Source organism: Pleurodeles waltl, chromosome 7, assembly GCF_031143425.1.
Source record: "Pleurodeles waltl isolate 20211129_DDA chromosome 7, aPleWal1.hap1.20221129, whole genome shotgun sequence".
Classification (NCBI taxonomy): Eukaryota; Metazoa; Chordata; class Amphibia; order Caudata; family Salamandridae; genus Pleurodeles; species Pleurodeles waltl.
In genome coordinates, this window is record NC_090446.1 from 570,416,383 (window position 1) to 570,435,482 (window position 19,100).

The 19,100-nt window shown below is 45.7% G+C and overlaps 1 protein-coding gene across 1 annotated transcript in view; it reads left to right on the top strand.

Annotated features, from left to right (window-relative positions):
* PELO (pelota mRNA surveillance and ribosome rescue factor) overlaps positions 1–19,100 on the top strand; it is a 193,922-nt gene that overhangs the window by 161,881 nt on the left and 12,941 nt on the right. The window lies entirely within an intron of this gene.

A 19,100-nucleotide genomic window follows, 5' to 3' on the forward strand; every position in this document is an offset into this window, starting at 1 on the left:
TAATGTGAGAGCACACCATCAGTATGGTGTGATTCAACCTCTGTACCAACTATGCTAGACTGTCTAGTAATGGGCAGGCTGAGAAGTTTCTTTCCTGAACCTTTTCCTGGGGGAGTCCCTGGATCAGATTGAGAACCATTAGCTACTTTTTCACCAGATTGGGCACTTATGGCCTTATCCTGTACTCTAAGCATATTAATTAACAGTTCTAAGGAAGGATTCTTCCCTACACTCAAACCTCTCTCTATGCAGAGACTCCTTGCTCCTTTCCAGCTAAGGTGATCATATGCAAGTTTGGACAGTTCAACATTTTTGCCTGTGCCAGACATTTTTTAGAGAGAGTTAAAGTGATAGAAAAAGAGAAAAAAGTTTTCAGAACTTTTTGGAAAGACAGAAAAAAACTTTTTAAACTTTTAAGAACTTTTTGAAAGTTTTTGGAGTACTTTTCAGCACTTAGAAAAGAGTGAAAAGAGGAAATGCAAAACCTTTTTTGGCTATGTGTATATACACTGACCTTGTTTTGTATATTTTTCTCTTATGAAAAGTACAATGACAAGAGTGGTAAGTAGTCTCAAGCACTTATCCCACCACTGCACAACCAATGTAGGAGGCTGGACTGGCTTGTAGTGAGTACCAAGGGGTACTTGCACCTTGCACCAGGCCCAGTTATCCCTTATTAGTGTATAGGGTGTCTAGCAGCTTAGGCTGATAGATAATGGTAGCTTAGCAGAGCAGCTTAGGCTGAACTAGGAGACGTGTGAAGCTACTACAGTACCACTTAGTGTCATATGCACAATATCATAAGAAAACACAATACACAGTTATACTAAAAATAAAGGTACTTTATTTTTATGACAATATGCCAAAGTATCTTAGAGTGTACCCTCAGTGAGAGGATAGGAAATATACACAAGATATATATACACAATAGCAAAAATATGCAGTATAGTCTTAGAAAACAGTGCAAACAATGTATAGTTACAATAGGATGCAATGGGGAAACATAGGGATAGGGGCAACACAAACCATATACTCCAAAAGTGGAATGCGAACCACGAATGGACCCCAAACCTATGTGACCTTGTAGAGTGTCGCTGGGACTATTAGAAAATAGTGAGAGTTAGAAAAATAACCCTCCCCAAGACCCTGAAAAGTGAGTGCAAAGTGCACTAAAGTTCCCCTAAGGACAAAATAGTCGTGTTAGAGGAATAATGCAGGAAAGACACAAACCAGCAATGCAACAACTGTGGATTTCCAATCTAGGGTACCTGTGAAACAAGGGGACCAAGTCCAAAAGTCACAAGCAAGTCGGAGATGGGCAGATGCCCAGGAAATGCCAGCTGTGGGTGCAAAGAAGCTTCGACTGGGCAGAAGAAGCTGAGGTTTCTGCAGGAACGAAAAGGGCTAGAGACTTCCCCTTTGGTGGACGGATCCCTCTCGCCTTGGAGAGTCGTGCAGAAGTGTTTTCCCGCCGGAAGGACGCCAACAAGCCTTGCTACACGCAAATCGTGCGTTTGGCGTTTTTGGACGCTGCTGGGGCCCAGGAGGGACCAGGAGGTCGCAAATTGGACCTGCAGAGAGAGGGGACGTCGAGCAAGACAAAGAGCCCTCACTGAAGCAGGTAGCACCCGGAGAAGTGCCAGAAACAGGCACTACGAGGATGCGTGAAACGGTGCTCGCCGAAGTTGCACAAAGGAGTCCCACGTCGCCGGAGACCAACTTAGAAAGTCGTGCAATGCAGGTTAGAGTGCCGTGGACCCAGGCTTGGCTGTGCACGAAGGATTTCCGCCGGAAGTGCACAGGGGCCGGAGTAGCTGCAAAGTCGCGGTTCCCAGCAATGCGGCCCAGCGAGGTGAGGCAAGGACTTACCTCCACCAAACTTGGGCTGAAGAGTCACTGGACTGTGGGGGTCACTTGGACAGCGTCGCTGGATTCGAGGGACCTCGCTCGTCGTGCTGAGAGGAGACCCAAGGGACCGGTAATGCAGCTTTTTGGTGCCTGCGGTTGCAGGGGGAAGATTCCGTCGACCCACGGGAGATTTCTTCGGAGCTTCTGGTGCAGAGAGGAGGCAGGCTACCCCCACAGCATGCACAAGCAGGAAAACAGTCGAGAAGGCGGCAGGATCAGCGTTACAGAGTTGCAGTAGTCGTCTTTGCTACTAGGTTGCAGGTTTGCAGGCTTCCAGTGCGGTCAGCGGTCGATTCCTTATCAGAAGGTGAAGAGGGAGATGCAGAGGAACTCGGATGAGCTCGTGCATTCGTTATCTAAAGTTTCCCCAGAGACAGAGACCCTAAATAGCCAGAAAAGAGGGTTTGGCTACCTAGGAGAGAGGAAAGGCTACTAACACCTGAAGGAGCCTATCACAAGGAGTCTCTGATGTCACCTGGTGGCACTGGCCACTCAGAGCAGTCCAGTGTGCCAGCAGCACCTCTGTTTCCAAGATGGCAGAGGTCTGGAGCACACTGGAGGAGCTCTGGACACCTCCCAGGGGAGGTGCAGGTCAGGGGAGTGGTCACTCCCCTTTCCTTTGTCCAGTTTCGCGCCAGAGCAGGGGCTAAGGGGTCCCTGAACCGGTGTAGATTGGCTTATGCAGAATTGGGCACATCTGTGCCCAACAAAGCATTTCCAGAGGCTGGGGGAGGCTACTCCTCCCCTGCCTTCACACCATTTTCCAAAGGGAGAGGGTGTCACACCCTCTCTCAGAGGAAGTTCTTTGTTCTGCCATCCTGGGCCAGGCCTGGCTGGACCCCAGGAGGGCAGCTGCCTGTCTGAGGGGTTGGCAGCAGCTGCAGTGAAACCCCAGGAAGGGCAGTCTGGCAGTACCAGGGTCTGTGCTACAGACCACTGGGATCATGGAATTGTACCAACAATGCCAGGATGGCACAGAGGGGGCAATTCCATGATCATAGACATGTTACATGGCCATATTCGGAGTTACCATGGTGAAGCTACACATAGGTAGTGACCTATATGTAGTGCACGCGTGTCATGGTGTCCCCGCACTCACAAAGTTCAGTGAATTGGCTCTGAACAATGTGGGGGCACCTTGGCTAGTGCCAGGGTGCCCTCACACTCAGTAACTTTGCACCTAACCTTTACCAGGTAAAGGTTAGACATATAGGTGACTTATAAGTTACTTAAGTGCAGTGTAAAATGGCTGTGAAATAACGTGGACGTTATTTCACTCAGGCTGCAGTGGCAGGCCTGTGTAAGAATTGTCAGAGCTCCCTATGGGTGGCAAAAGAAATGCTGCAGCCCATAGGGATCTCCTGGAACCCCAATACCCTGGGTACCTCAGTACCATATGCTAGGGAATTATAAGGGTGTTCCAGTAAGCCAATGTAAATTGGTAAAAATGGTCACTAGCCTGTCAGTGACAATTTGGAAAGAAATGAGAGAGCATAACCACTGAGGTTCTGATTAGCAGAGCCTCAGTGAGACAGTTAGTCACTACACAGGTAACACATTCAGGCACACTTATGAGCACTGGGGCCCTGGGTTACCAGGGTCCCAGTGACACATACAACTAAAACAACATATATACAGTGAAAAATGGGGGTAACATGCCAGGCAAGATGGTACTTTCCTACAGATACAGGTGAGGTACGGTTCACCTGTGTGGTCCAAAGGAGGTGCAGGACACGAAGGGATCCTGTGACATTGATTTATGGTTGATGAATAATCCTTATTGAAATTGTTTTTATAAATATGTTTTGAATATTGTTTTGCAGGTGAATTATTACTGTTTGTGTTTTATGAGATCATTGGTAAAATATATAAATAAAATTCCTTCCAGCAAATAAGTTTTGTCGGTCTGCATGTGGCAGGTGTTGGGGTGAGGGCTCTCTGGTGGCCTCCGGGTTCTATGATTCCTCTGCGAGCTTTCTGCTATTGCATCCAGATATGTAACACAACTGATTTACACCTAGAGCCAGCCAGGTCTACTGACTTTATCAGTGGTTGTTCGCTGTTTAAGGTAAATGAGTAAAAAATTTTTTTTTCTATATAGTATTGGAAATCTTTCAATTCTGAAATTGTGAGCCAGTGAATTAAACATTATTGAGGAACCTGGAAAGGATTGTGTCCTTCAGAGTGTCGTAATCACTCCTGTTATGTTCTCCCCGTTAAACGTTATGCCCTTTTTCTCTCCACATTTCGTCCATCTGCATATTTTAAATCTCATCTCTTTCCTCTTCAGCCCCCTCTTTTTACACTCTCTTGAATGCACTCCCTCACATCTTTTTCGCTTCATCACCTCAAACACAAAAAAATACCCACTCACATGTAAGCTCTTTTAATTTCACCTTGCCAATATTTTGATGATGGTGCACCTTCACACTTATTTGCACAGAATAACAATTGCAACTGAAATAGGTGACCATTGCTCTATGCCCTCCCCAAAGAGGCCAAGGATGTGATGACTATGTATTCTGAGCACATTTTTGACCCACTGATGGTCACTGTGGGAAACCCATACTGCCTTCCTGCCCAACTTCAGAGCTTTCAATCGTGGCCCTTTTATAAACATTTGGAGGCGACTCAGTTCATAGTACGCACTGTACAAGAAGAGCAAGCTACAGGAAAAAATACAGAAACACAACATCCTGGAAATAGTAATCTCTCTCAGAGAATGGAAGATTAATAAAACATAAAATATAAACGGGAACTAAATTGCTGACATGGATTAAGGTGTTTTACATTCTTTGTTCCGAAATCGATCAGTGTTTTTGCCAGTAAATTTAATTACATTAATATAGGCCCAATAGAGACCCATTTCAATGGCCCTTTCTAATTACTAGTGAGTCTGAGACCTAAAGACCCGGAGGGACCTGGCCCATGTAAAGCCCTGAGAACCACACTAAGGGCCAGATGTAGCAAATTTTAAATTTGCGAGGTGCAAAGTGCGAGTCCATGCGACTCGCACTTTGCACCTCGCAAATTGGTATGCAGTACGGTGTCTCAGACACCGACTGCAACTCGCTATGGGGTCGCAATGACCCACCTCATGAATATTCATGAGGTGGGTCGCAAATTGCGGCCCCATAGCGAGTATAGGCACTCGCAAACATGGAGGCCTGCTGTCGTCAGCAGACCTCCATGTTCGTGACTGCTGTTAAATAAAGCAGTTATTTTTTTTTTTAAGTGTAGCCCGTTTTCCTGACAGGAAAACGAGCTGCACTTAAAAAAAAACGAAACCTTTAGTTTCGGTATTTTTTCAGGGCAGGGAGTGGTCCCTTGGACCACTCCCTGCCCTGAAAAAATATTTGTGGGTCCAGTCACAAACTGGAAGGGGTCCCATGGGGACCCCTTCCAATTTGCGAGTGGGTTACCATCCACTTGAAGTGGATGGTAACTGTGATGCCATTTGCGACCGCGTAGGCGGTCGCAAATGGTATTGCATACCACTCAGACTCGCAAATAGGAAGGGAACACCCCTTCCTATTTGCGAGTCGGAAATGCATATTGCGAGTCGGTACCGACTCGCAATATGCATTTCTGCATAGCAAAGAGGCATTTGCACCTCGCAAACGGCGATTTTCGCCGTTTGCGACGTGCAAATACTTTGCTACATCTCACCCTTAGTGTTGTCACCTTTCTCAGAGAAAAATATTGGTTGTTTGTATTTTGGGGTTTACAAAGGGCTAGGGTCTGTTAGATGAATAACAGTTTGTGTAAAATCGTCTATGCTGTGTTTTTTTTAATATATACATCAATTTTATAAAAATCATTAGGAATCATCTACATGACATTACATTTTGATGTGTTTTAATCTTGGATGTGCTACTTTCAGTTTGTATTTCAAAGGAAACAAATACCGGATTTTTATGATTTTCCTGATTGTGTTTTTTATTTTTATCTCTCTCTGCATGAAAATATTTGCAGGCTGGTAAAATACTGGTCAAGTGGCAACACTGCACTCAAGGGTGGGACTCAAGCAGTTCATGCATAGCTTGTTCCATGTCTCTCAGGTACTAGCCCGTTGCAACCAGCCCTGCTTAACAGCCCGCACCTCACATAGATTTCTCCTCTCAGTAGTGTCTTGCGTAGCTGGGTGTGCAGCCGTACCCTTTATTCCCCCACAAAAAAATTCTATAGTTTTCCACATTTTTGTCCTTGAATTTCAAAACGGTTTTAAACTATTCTAGATCAGACATCGAGGTCGTAGTAGTGTGCATTAAGTAATATGTCCACTCAACAGTCCACAAAATTAGGAACACCCAGGCCCAGGTCAGGAGTATTAACATTCGTGCTCCTCCAAGGGCCATAGTCTATAGAGCTGCATTGGTCAAAATGAGCCCTGCAACTCTCTTCATTGAATTTGACTGCAGATGAAAACCAATTTTGTCTTCCTGACTCCAATATATTGGACCGTACACGGCTTCGTTCATTCATTTCTCCATACACTTGTCCTTGGCATCTGTTTGGAGAGGCACCACTTTGCTTCGACTGGCCACAGGTTGTCTCTCCAAACTTAAGCTCCTGCCATCTTGTATCTGCTACCTGGGTGTCACTGCTTCCCTTTGAGTTCATTCCAAAGTCACTTAGTAAGTGCTATAAAACCCAGAGGCATATAAGCGCAGATTCAAAACCATCTGGACGAGAAAAAAAACTAAGGGAGAATGGCTCAGCCTTTCTACGAGAAATCATATGGTCCTTACTTTTTCTAATTGTCAGGGAGACAACACCAAATCTTAGCAGCTTTCATAAAAAAAAGCTGAGACAATCCACTTTAGTTGTATAACATTTATCAACAGCGGGTAGAACCTTCTTTAGCAATCTAAGCACTCGAACAAAGGCCTACAAATGCTGGGGCAGACCTATATATGGCCTTGTTGGTAGTAGGCAAGAGTTTAAAGGAAATACAAGCAGATACATGCAACCAGTACAGCTGTTGCAGAAAAGGTCAAACATCTGTCAAAGAATAGGAGAAGCATCTGTCTGCTCCCTGGCGACTTGGTCCAGTTTCGTCCTGTCACTGCCACCACAAGACTTCATCCAGTGCAATACTGTGATGAGCAAGCACAGATGAACAGGGATTTATGTACCCATTGCAGGGCTTCAGCTAAAGCTGTGGTGTTAATGACTACTGGTCTTTACTGCTTCACCAATGTCTGCCTGCTCCTTCCTGCATCCCAGCCCAGGTCTTTCATGCATTGATTGGCCATGGGTGTTCTCCCCCCCCCACCCCCCCAATGCCTCAGCCAGATTCATACTGTGACTGACCACGAGTGTCACTCATAACCTCCCTGCTGATCCATACTGTAACTGGGACATCCTCTGCTGCACTGGTCTTTGTATCCTGAGGACCACGTGCCACACTTTGACTGGCCAGTGGATGCACCAGTGTTTGTCGTCTTCTTCTAGCAACTCGGCCAGTTCTACACTTTGGCCAGTCACTGTTGCACCAGGATCGAGGTGCATTATTAAAGCTGTGTGTGGAGATCTCACTACTGGTAGAGCAGAAGAGAGCAACTGCTGGTGAGGGGTTGAGGTGCACAGGTGGAGGTCCGTCAGGGTTCTAGTACTGAAATAGAAGGTTCGAGCTGCAAGTGGGGTCTGAGATCTATCTGGAGGTCAAGACTGAGATGCATTAACAGGGCTGCACGAGAGGTCCTTGTACTGCTCTGGAGGTGGAGTAAGGGGAGCAGCCAGACAAGTATTGAGGTGCATTGGCAGAGCTGTGTAAGGACCCCAGTACTATAATAGAAAGTACTGGCTGGAGGCCAGGACGGAGATTGGTGTTTGAGTGTCCCAGTAGTGGTATCAGTGGAGGGGCAGGGGCTGTAGGACTGAGGTGCATTGAGTGGGGGCGCGTCACTAAAGAAGGCAAGGAAAGTTGCGTTGGTAACCTCAATCTCTAAAGCAATCAGGCTATATAGCTGGGTGTGCCTGTGGTAAATACTTGAAAGTGTAAAATCAAAGGGACTGTGATCAAAGCGCCCCCCCCCCCCTCCAATACACACACACTTTAAAAGCTATCCCCACACTTTAAAGGCACCCCTCCTTGCCTGGTTAATCCAGGTGAGGAACAGACGTTTTTAAGTCCTCGGCAGCCCGCTCCCGTACAGGTGTGGAGAGAGCACCCAAGGGCAGTCAGCAGCGGGGAGGGGTGTAATTATCAGTCTCCTTTGGTCTTTTGCTTTCTGCATTGCCGGGGGTGGGGCCGGGCGAGTCTAACACCTGCCTTCTCAGACACACTTTTAGCATGACGGAAAGTTTGGGGAAGTTTGAGGCAGTGCTCGAAAAACACACTTCAGGTGTCTGGAGATTAAAAGACAGCCACCCTAAAATGTCTGGATTCCTTGCTCCAGTTTCCCCTCTGATACTTTATGTATTCTCTCGAGGTATTTGAATAGTTCCCCCATCTTCCTTTTTCTGCTTTATTGATACCCCTGCGGTATTTCCGAGCCTCTCCCTTCTATATTTATGCGGCATTGGTGCTGAAAGGTGTCTGTCATGTCTCCCTCCTACTACACGAACGAATTAATATTTGATGTATTTCGGGTTTTAGACACAACTATACTCTCAAGCAGTATATGTTTGTGCCATAGTAAACTTCAGGAGGGTTCTTATGCTGTTGCTCCCAATTTAAAAACCTACAGTATCCATTACTCCCACCTTCCAAATCCTATTTGGCACCATCCTTCCAAAACCTACAGGATTCTCAGACAAGACTGCCCAATAATCGCAGGCTGAGGCACCTGTGCTTCACACTTCAGTCATAAGCTGCATACATGCTCATTTTTCAAACCCGCCACTCCTTCCGAGCAGTACCCTGTGAATGTTGCAATCTTTTTCAAGTATGTTTCTACCCAGTACTTCACTCTGGTCATATTAATGCAGAACCTTGTGGCAGTACAAGGCTACCAAAGCATGATCATCAGCAGTTCATGACATATTCAGTGAAATTGGTGCATCTGATTTGTAGAGGGTTACAACCGAGGAGCAGGGCACGTAGTACATACCACATCTCATGGTCCTAATAAGTAAAATAGACATGTAATGAAATAGATTACCTTCAGATAGATGGCATTCTTGGGATCTGTAGTCAAATCTTTGTTTGATCAGTAAATTCCTTCTGAGAAATGTCAAGTTGCAGTTGTGTCTCCCATATCTTGGGTGTTGCATTCCGGTGAGATTCCTTTGCTACACATAATCGATGAACTCAAAGTGTTTCAAATTGAAACTTAGGATTTCTGCTCTCAGTGCACAGTGAGATGGTTTTAGATCGCATTCTACCATTCATGTGTTGGCAGTGGATTTAGTTTTCTCCATGAGTAAATGTACAGCCATACAGATATTAGGCAGTGGAGATGAAGGTAGTGATGTTAGATATTGTAAACCTATTTGCTAAATACACAAGTAAGCAGATCCAGTAGCATAATGAGACTAAAGATGGCCTTTTAGAAGGGTAAGGATTCCCTCCAGAAAGGTTGTATTGTCACCATAGATGTAACACTGCTATCACCTCACTGACCTGTGTCGTGAATGAATTCTGAGAAGGACTTACCCTGCCTGTCAGATCCATTATACCTTTGGGGGTGGGGGATATGCTATAATCCCCTTAGCTTGTTTACAGTGGGATAATACAACCAATTGCTCCTCTAGTTTTGTCCTATACCATACAACGTATTTCTTAAGTCTGTCCAAGAGACAGATAACTTTGGCTCATTGTATGTTATGCTATCCTGTGGTATATATGACATTTGTTTATTGCACCTCAGCAACTAATTTGGCATCGTGGCACTCTATTGTAGAGTGATTACCCTTGGACCTGCATGTTTGGTTGGAGAAATGTTTGTTTGTAGTGAAATGTAGGTAGAAAGATTTGGATGAGTTGTGTGAGGTCTTGACGTGATCTTGTCATTGCGGGGTGAAGTTTGTGCTCTCATGTTTAAGGGATATGTGCTACACATGAAGGTTGTGCATTATGCAGCTTTATTTAACCCAAAATTGTCGAATTTGTGCCTGCAGAGGGTATTATTTTGTTTTTCATGATGTGGTTCACCAGTTTTTGTCGATGGGCGTTTTCTTAGGTTGGGTGACAATCACTAAATTGTATGAAAATGCGAAGACGCTAGTTTTAATGACTTTCTGGACCTGAAGTGGTTTTCTAGTATACGTGTCTTGATTGTGATGGAGTTCCACAGTTTTCGGGGTTAGACTGAGAAACGGCGACCTCCATGTGAGGTTTTGTTGAAAAGTACCTCTTTGAGTTGTACAAGTGTATTTGGGTGGAGGGTTCATCTAGGGCTGTTAGTGTGAAATATTCTCTGTAGAAATGTTGGTCCTGTTCTGTGCAGTGTCTTGATGCATTATGCACAACACGTTGATAGAGATTTGGCGAGACACTATAAGCCAGTGCAAGGTCACATTTGCTGGATTGACAAGGTCATAGCAATGCTTTTGTAGAAATAGCATTATTATTTAAACGCTATTACTCCAGAGGGATTTTGTGGCGCTGCAGAAGAGCTAATGTATTGTTCAGGGTGTAGGATGACATTCCTTTCAACAACCACATTTTGAGTGCTTTCCTGAACTTTAACAGCTGATGATTTGACCCTAATATCGGCCCTAATATCAAAGGGAATAGAATTCCACAGCATGGCCACATTTTCCACCTGTAGTTTTTTCGGGAGAGATTTCTAGGCTTCTCGTTATTATCCAGTACATATACCGAAGGAAAGCGAGCACAAGCATGGCTGTAGCTTGAATTATTTTTTTATACTTGTGAGAATTTCGGTTTTGTCCAGCTTGAGCTTAAGGTGGTTGTGGGTCATCCAGTCTTTCACTGCAACCAAGCGTCATGCTAATATCAATGTCACAGTGTTCTTGAGGTTCTTTAGCTTACGGATGATCAATGTGTTTTCTGCGTAGTTCTAACAAGATAGAACATTGTTCAAATCAGAGCAAGGCAGAAGGGTAAATTAGATGTTGAAGAGAAAGGCAGAGCCCCAGCAATGCTGGTATCCCGGTGGTAGGGCTCTGAGGTGAAACTAGAAAGGGAGACTATGTTGACTCGGTTGGAAAAGGAGAACATTTAATTCAAGGCTTTTCCATGATGCCCATAATCTGTAGTCTATTCAGTATTGTTTCGTTGACTGTGATTGATGCAGTTAAGCGGTTTTATAATATCAAGGCGAGTGCCCCATTTGCATTAGCCTGTGTCTAGAATAGATTTCTTCACTTTTAGAGGGATGGAAACTGGCCTGCTGATCTTTGTTCAATAAATGCCTGCACCAGGCCAGATGCCATCTCTTCTATTTACCAAGATGCCTCCGGTTACTTTTGGTCTGTAATTTGCAGGGTTATTTGTATCCGGACCACGTTTCTTTAGAATCAGTTTATGCATGAGGATTTTAGCTTTTCTTGACATTGTTCTCTCTTGGTTAACATTTGTGCAGCTATAACTGTATGCAGTACCGGCTTTAGGGCGGTGCAGCCGCACCGGTTGCTGACCTGAGTTGGGGGGTGCTGACCTCAGGTGGGGGCGCTGTGTTTAGAAATGACTTTCGAAACTTTAGATTTAAAAGCACCTACTGAAAGGTTCCTTGTGCGTCTAGCCTTCAGGAAACAATTAAAATGTCAAGACCTCTTGTAATTAACGTTCCTGCTAGGGAGACAGATGGGAGCTTAGTCTAGCAGTGGATTAATAAAGCCAGCCTCCACAAGCGCTTTAAAACTAATGAATGTATTGAAAAGGGTTCTATGGAGAGATGAGGGGCACATTTGCAGGGTGGTAGCAAGGGAATCCGAGGAGGTGGTCATGGGCCGGGGGGGTGCCAAAAAATACAGACGCACAGAGTGCCACCAGCGCTGAAGCCCGCCCTGACTGCATGGAGGACAGGTTTATTTTCTCTGTGATAACAGTTTATTAAAATTAATTTATCAAATATGGTGGAAAAGGTACCTTAGATGGTTCTTTCAGTCGTTGGGGTATGAGCGTCTGTTTGAAAGTATTTTGTTGTTTCTTGATAACTTTGAGCGGAGAAATGTAGGTGTTTGGCTTTTCCTGTGAAATGAAATGCCAGAGAATCACAGTAGTTGAGATAGAAATTGTTGGAATGGGAAGGTTCCCTGCAAGTTTTGCAACATGCCCTCCTGCCATGAGTTATCCATACAGGCCTGCTGTACTTGCTGCCTTTTTTAGCACTGGCGCACACAACAACAATGCATGCACGTTGAGGACCCTTTTCAGTCAGTGACATTGAGACCAAGGTTGGCCTCTGCGGCGTGGAGGGGTGCACTTGCAACTGTGACTACCTCAGGCTTGCCAGATTACTCCAGATTGGCAGTAGTGATAGCATGTAATTAGAATTTGGACAGTGCTTTTTACTTGTGCTTTCTGATGCTGAGCAACCTGCTGGCATTTCCTTGTTGAAAATCTGCTCAACCTCATGTAACTGGATCCTTCAGTACATCCAGCATGCATGCTGTGTGTTTATGTAGTACTGGTGTGTTGTAATAGGAACTAGGTGTGCATGAAAACCAAGTGGAATCCATCTGAGGTTGATACTAATATATTTCCTGTAGTGGAGCTTTTGTATAGCAGGGGTGGAGACAGCTGCCTACCTGGAAATACAGGAATAGACACTGGTCATCTCCGGCCTTTTGTCCTTCCATAACAACACTCCAAGCAGGCACGAATAGAGATGCTGGGTGCAAAGGTTGTCCTCTTCGTTGAGCCTGTGTTTTGGGTGGCTAGAAGTAGATGGCTCCTAATGCCAACACTACTCTCTCTCATCACCTGAAGACAAAGTGACTTGAACTAAGGATAAATACACCACATGAACGTTCCAGCCTGATCCAGTATGGAATATGAGTACTTGAGAAAGACTGAAGCATGCTGTCATCAAACCAGGACTTTTTGTTGACTTCTAGAGGCACTACCCACAGGGTGGTTTGGAAATCTCAGCCTCCCAGTGATGGGAGGAGACATCACTTGAGACGTCTTCAACGAGTTTCTGGAGAAACGTAGGTCCTGCTTGGATGAGGAGTCATCCTGCTGGCTGAGATGGACTTTGGAGGCGTCCCTTCCAGAGGAATCTCCCCAAAGAAGAACCCAGCTATAGTTCTGGTGGAGGAGCTGTCCGTAATGAAGCAGATAGAACAAGCCTACTGCTCACAACAACCTTGTTGCGTCTTAAGGAGGACAGGAGCTGCCAGAGCCCGAGGTGTGCATTGCTGTCGTGTCCACAAGTGTCCATTCCCAGTAGCCCCCACTGGGCCTTGGAGTGATCAGCAAGGCAGGAAATGACTGAGGGGCCTTAATTGTGCAACCCACCCAGCACCTGTTGCGGATCCTGTCTGAACGCCAAGGTGTACTGTGCAGAAACAAGACTGCACCATGCCCCAAGATTGTGTCAAGAGAGTGAACCACACTTGCAAGTATGCCTGTGACCTCAGACCACCAATGTCATAGATGCAAGGGATCCTTAATTGTAGGCTGTAGGAAAAAAAAACTATAATCATCCAATGGACAACAATTACCTATGGCACGAACCTGTTGGTGTGTTGTACTCTTCGCTCGGGTGTGTTGGGGGGTAAGCTGAAACGTACTGCGACCTTCTGTGATACTCCACCTGAGGAGGAGGCGGTTGAGCGTCTGGTCTGACGTCCTGTGGATGGGGCGGTTCGCAGCTGAAGCCACTGCAGATATTGAGGATAACCCGGCTCTTGTATAATCAGGGAATGGGCTCTAAACATTGCCAGGGTTATTTTTTAAAGGGCCAGTACACTATGGGAGAGAGGCTGACCTCCAAGCTGCTGTTAAGATATTCCCCAACTAGAGTTGCCTCGTAGAATTGAGTAGAATTTGGTGATGTTACAGTGATTATACTCCTTTTACTTATTATTGGTTTGTGCTATATTAACCCTTTTGCCGCCATGGACGCAGTGGTTATGTCCATGGCTGCGCCTGTGTGGCGCCAAGGACGTAACCATTGCGTCCATATACCGGGCCTCGGGGGAAGCGCTAGCGCTCCCCCTGAGGCCCCCCCACCCACCCACCCAGGTCAGGGCTGGAAGGGGAATCGCTTCCCCTTCCACCCCGACCCCCCCACACCCCCAGTGACGTCTGATGACGTCAGTACGCAAAAGCGTGCCGTCCTCATCAGAGGTTATCTCCCATCACACTGGAAACATGCTTCCAGCGTGATTGCGGAAGAGAAATGCTTAGCATTTCTCTTCCGCTTGGGGGGAGGGGGCGACAAGAGACATGAAAGGAAAGGCCTTTCCTTTCATGTCTCTGCAAGCATTTCTGCCCACTAGACACCAGGGATTTTTTATTTATTTTTTATAATGGACACATGGGGAACGGCCCCTTGGGCAAGGGCCGCTCCCTGGGAGGGGAAATAGTTTTCAGGCCTTTTCTGCCCCACTGGGGGCAGATCGGCCTACTATAATTAGGCCGATCTGTCCCGGGAGGGGCAGAAAACCCCCTAGACACCAGGGATTTTTTTTCTTTTATGTTTAGGGAGCAAGGGTCGCTCCCTGGGGGCCCAAATTGTTTCTAGGCCATTTCTGCCCCCAGGGGGTCAGAAACCACTAGACACCAGGGATTTTTTTAGTTTTTTTTAAATGAACATAAGGGGAGCGGTCCCTTGGGCAAGGGCTGCTCCCCAGGGGGGGGAAATATTTTTTAGGCCATTTCTGCCCCCACCCCAGGGATTTTTTTTTTTCCTTTTATGTTTACGGAGCGACCCCTTCAGCAAGGGTCGCTCCCTGGGGGGGCAAATTGTTTCTAGGACATTTCTGCGCCCCCCTCGGGGGGGGGGGGCAGATCGGCCTAATATAATAAAGCAGAAAACACTAGACCCCAGGGATATTTTTTGGGGTTCTTGAAATGAACATAAGGGTAGCAGCCCCTTGAGCAAGGGCCGCTCCACAGGGGGGCAAATGGGGGCAGATCAGCCTAATATGATTAGGCCGATCTGCCCCCGGGGGGTGGGGGGGGCAGATGATTCTCTAGACACCAGGGATTTTTCTTTTTTTGTTTGTTTTTACTTTTATGTTTAGGGAGCGACCCCTTCAGCAAGGGTCACTCCCTGGGGGGCCAAATTGTTTCTAGGCCATTTCTGCCCCCCCCAGGCAGATCGGTCTAATATAATTAGGCCCAGTGGGGGCAAAAACCACTAGACACCAGGGATTGGTGTGTGTGTGTGTGCGTTTTGTTGGGGGGGGGGCTGCCCCTTGGGCAAGGGTCGCTCCCCATAGGGGCACATTACTGTTGGCCATATCTGCCCCCAAGGGGGACAGAAAGCCCACCAGAGTGCGGGAAGATTTTATTTCAAAATAAGAGGGTGGGGGTATGGCCATACCCTCACCCCGAATAAATGGGGCCAAAGTTGTTCTGTCCACCAGTGGGCAGATGGGGCAATTACCCCGATCCACACTCCGGGGGGGGGGGGGGCAGAAAGTCTACTGGATGGCATGGAATTAAAAAAAAAATAGTGGGGTGGTGGCTACCAACCAGTATGGGTCTGGTTATGCCCCCACCCCAGCTGAAGGGGGTAACAGTCTTTCAGCTCTCCCCCCACACTATAAAACATTTTATCCCACAGCAAGCAAGAAGACATTTGATTATTTTGGGTATTTGGTTTTACATTTGGCCCATGAGAGCTTGGGAACTCTCAAAATCGTCCAACTTGGAATGGTGAGGGCTGCACTTTTTTTTTAACTTTGGGACGCTGCCATGTAGAAAAATCCACAAGACCCAGACATATCTGAAAACGAAACATCTGGTTGATTCCAGGGTGGTGTGCTTCACATGCACCCCGCACCATTTTCTTACCCACAATGCCCTGCAAACCTCCAACTTTGCTGAAAATCACGCATTTTTCCCACATTTTTGTGATGGAACCTTCCGGAATCTGCAGGAATCCACAGAATTCCTACCACCCAACATTGTCCCATCTATACCGATAAAAATTCTGCTGCACTTGTCAGCCTAAAAATGATTTTTCAAACTGCCCATTTGGACCCGCTTTGGTTCCCCCTCAATTTTGACATGTTTCTGGCTTTTCCCTGTCACAGGCACTTGGCCCACCTACACAAGTGAGGTATCATTTTTACTGGGAGACTGAGGCAAACATTGGGTGGTAGGAAATTTGTCCCGGTGCGGTGATCCCACACAGAAATGTGGGAAGAAAGTGTTTTTTTTTTTAGCTAAACTTGAGGTTAGCTGAGGATTCTGGGTAAGAAATCATTGGGGGATCCACGCAAGTCGCACCTTCCTTGACTCCCTAGGGTGTCTAGTTTTCAGAAATGTCTGGATTTGGTAGGTTTCCCTAGATTGCTGCTGAGCCTAGGACCAAAAACGCCGGTTGTGCTCCCCCCTCCCCCCCCACCCCAAAATAACAGGTAGTTTTGTATTTGATAATTTTGATGTGACTAGTTAGTGTTTTGGGGCACTTCCTGTCACGGGCACTAGGCCTACCCACACAAGTGAGGTAGAATTTTTATTGGGAGACTTGGGGGAACGCTGGGTGGAAGGAAATTTGTGACTCCTCTCAGATTCTAGAACTTTCTGTCACTGAAATGTGAGGAAAAAGTGTTTTTGTTTTTTTAGCCAAATTTTGAGGTTTGGAAAGGATTCTAGGTAACAAAACCTGGTGAGACCCCCACAAGTCACCCCATCTTGGATTCCCCTAGGTGTCTAGTTTTCAAAAATGCACAGGTTTGGTAGGTTTCCCTAGGTGCCAGCTGAGCTAGAGCCAAAATCCTCAGGTAGGCACTTTGCAAAAAACACCTCTTTTTTCTTTGGGAAAATGTGATATGTCCACGTTGTGTTTTGGGGCATTTCCTTTTGCGGGCGCTAGGCCTACCCACACAAGTGAGGTATCATTTTTATCGGGAGACTTGGGGAAATGCTGGGTGGAAGGAAATTTGTGGCTCCTCTCATATTCCAGAACTTTCTGTCACCAAAATGTGAGGAGCAAGTGGTTTTTTTAGCCAAATTTTGAGGTTTGCAAGGGATTCTGGGTAACAAAACCTTGTGAGAGCCCCACAGGTCACCCCATCTTGGATTCCCCTAGGTGTCTAGTTTTCAAAAATGCGCAGGTTTGCCAGGTTTCCCTTTGTGCCGGCTGAGCTAGAGGCCAAAATCTACAGCTAGGCACTTTGCAAAAAACACATCAGATTTCAATGTAAAAATGTGATGTGTCCATGTTGCGTTTCGTGTCACGAGCATCAGGCCTACCCACGCAAGTGAAGTACCATCTTTATTGGGAGACTTGGGGGAAGACAGAATAGCCAAACAAATGTTATTGCTCCTTGCCTTTTTCTTCATTTTTTCCTTCCAAATGTAAGACAGTGTGTAAAAAAAGACGTGTAATTGAGAAATGCCCTGTAATTCACATGCTAGTATGGGCACCCCGGAATTCAGAGATGTGTAAATAACCAGTGCTTCTCAACACCTTATCTTGTGCCCATTTTGGAAATACAAAGGTTTTATTGGTACCTATTTTTCACCCTTTATATTTCAGCAAATTAATTGCTGTATACCCGGTATAGAATGAAAACCCATTGCAAGGTGCAGCTCATTTATTGGCTCTGGGTACCTAGGGTCCTTGGTGAACCTACAAGCCCCATATATCCCCGCAACCAGAAGAGTCCAGCAGACATAACGGTATATTGCTTTCAAAAATCTGACATTGCATGAAAAAGTTACAGAGAAAAACGTAGAGAAAAATTGCTGTTTTTCTCACCTCAATTTCAATATTTTTATATTTCAATTGTTATTTTCTGTATGAAACCCTTGTAGGATCTACACAAATTACCCATTTCTGAATTCAGAATTTTGTCTACTTTTCAGAAATGTTTAGGTTTCTGTGATCCAGCATTGGTTTCACATCCATTTCTGTCACTGACTGGAAGGAGGCTGAAAGCACAAAAATTCGTAAAAATGGGGTATGTCCCAGTAAAATGCCAAAATTCTATTGAAAAATTGGGTTTTCTGATTCAAGTCTGCCTGTTCCTGAAAGCTGGGAAACTAGTGATTTTAGCACCGCAAACCCTTTGTTGATGCCATTTTCAGGGAAAAAAATCACGTGCCTTCTTCTTCAGCCCTTTTTCCATTTAAAAAAAAAAAACGAAATTTTCACTGTATTTTGGCTAATTTCTTGGTCTCCTTCAGGGGAACCCACAAAGTCTGGGTACCCCTAGAATCCCTAGGATGTTGGAAAAAAAGGACGCAAATTTGGCTTGGCACCTGAGGGGGAAAAGGCCTGGCAGCGAAGGGGTCAAATAGTAGTGTAACACCCTTTATCTGTGAGCATTGAACGGACAATCCATAATTGAGTGCTATTGTGCACACTCTTTAGTTCTGAGTCTGTCACGAACAACACCTTCTTGAGAAACCCTTCGACTGCTCACCTCGCTACCCTGGGAGTTGAGTGTTAAAGGGTTGTATTTGGTGTTTACGTTTTAGGACACCAGTAGATTAGCCTCCGGACACAGAGGTAATTGGAGTTGGTCATCTTAATTGAGGCCTAGTTAACCAGTGAGTCCTCTGTGGCTCTCAAACTGGTTGTGATGGAACCTTTTTATTTGTGCAGGCTGTAGAGGCCTTTAGAGTCGGAGCTTGTACTGAAAAATCTCCTTTGCAGTGCCAGATGCAATGGGCAGAATATTTTGTAGGTCTGGTATGAAGAGAGCTTTAGCTGTTTAGCTTCTAGCCTCCTGTTTTCCAAAAACAAATAGAGGCTTTTGATCAGGCTTTTTCATCCATTGTACTTTTCAAGTGCCATTCACACTTTGCTTCCTCCCACCACAGCATGCAGCATGGTGCAGTGTGTTAGTCCACCTCACCCTTCGGCTGCTTTGCACTGTGAGGGACAACACTTTGCCTGATCAAGTGTGCAGCCGCCTGAAGAGGAGTGCACTTCACTGTCTGAGCTGGTGTGCTTGGTTTGCTGGTCCGCACCCTTGGCTTAGATTTTGATGTTTTGTATTTTTTTTTTTTTTTTTTATTTTTTTTTTTTTTGCATATTGCCGATGTTTGCAAACAAAAAGAGAAAAAACATTGGAGCCTTGCAAATGTTAGGCCTGTTGGGTTTATCTTTGCTTGTCATGTTAATGACCTCTCTCCAGATGTGTAG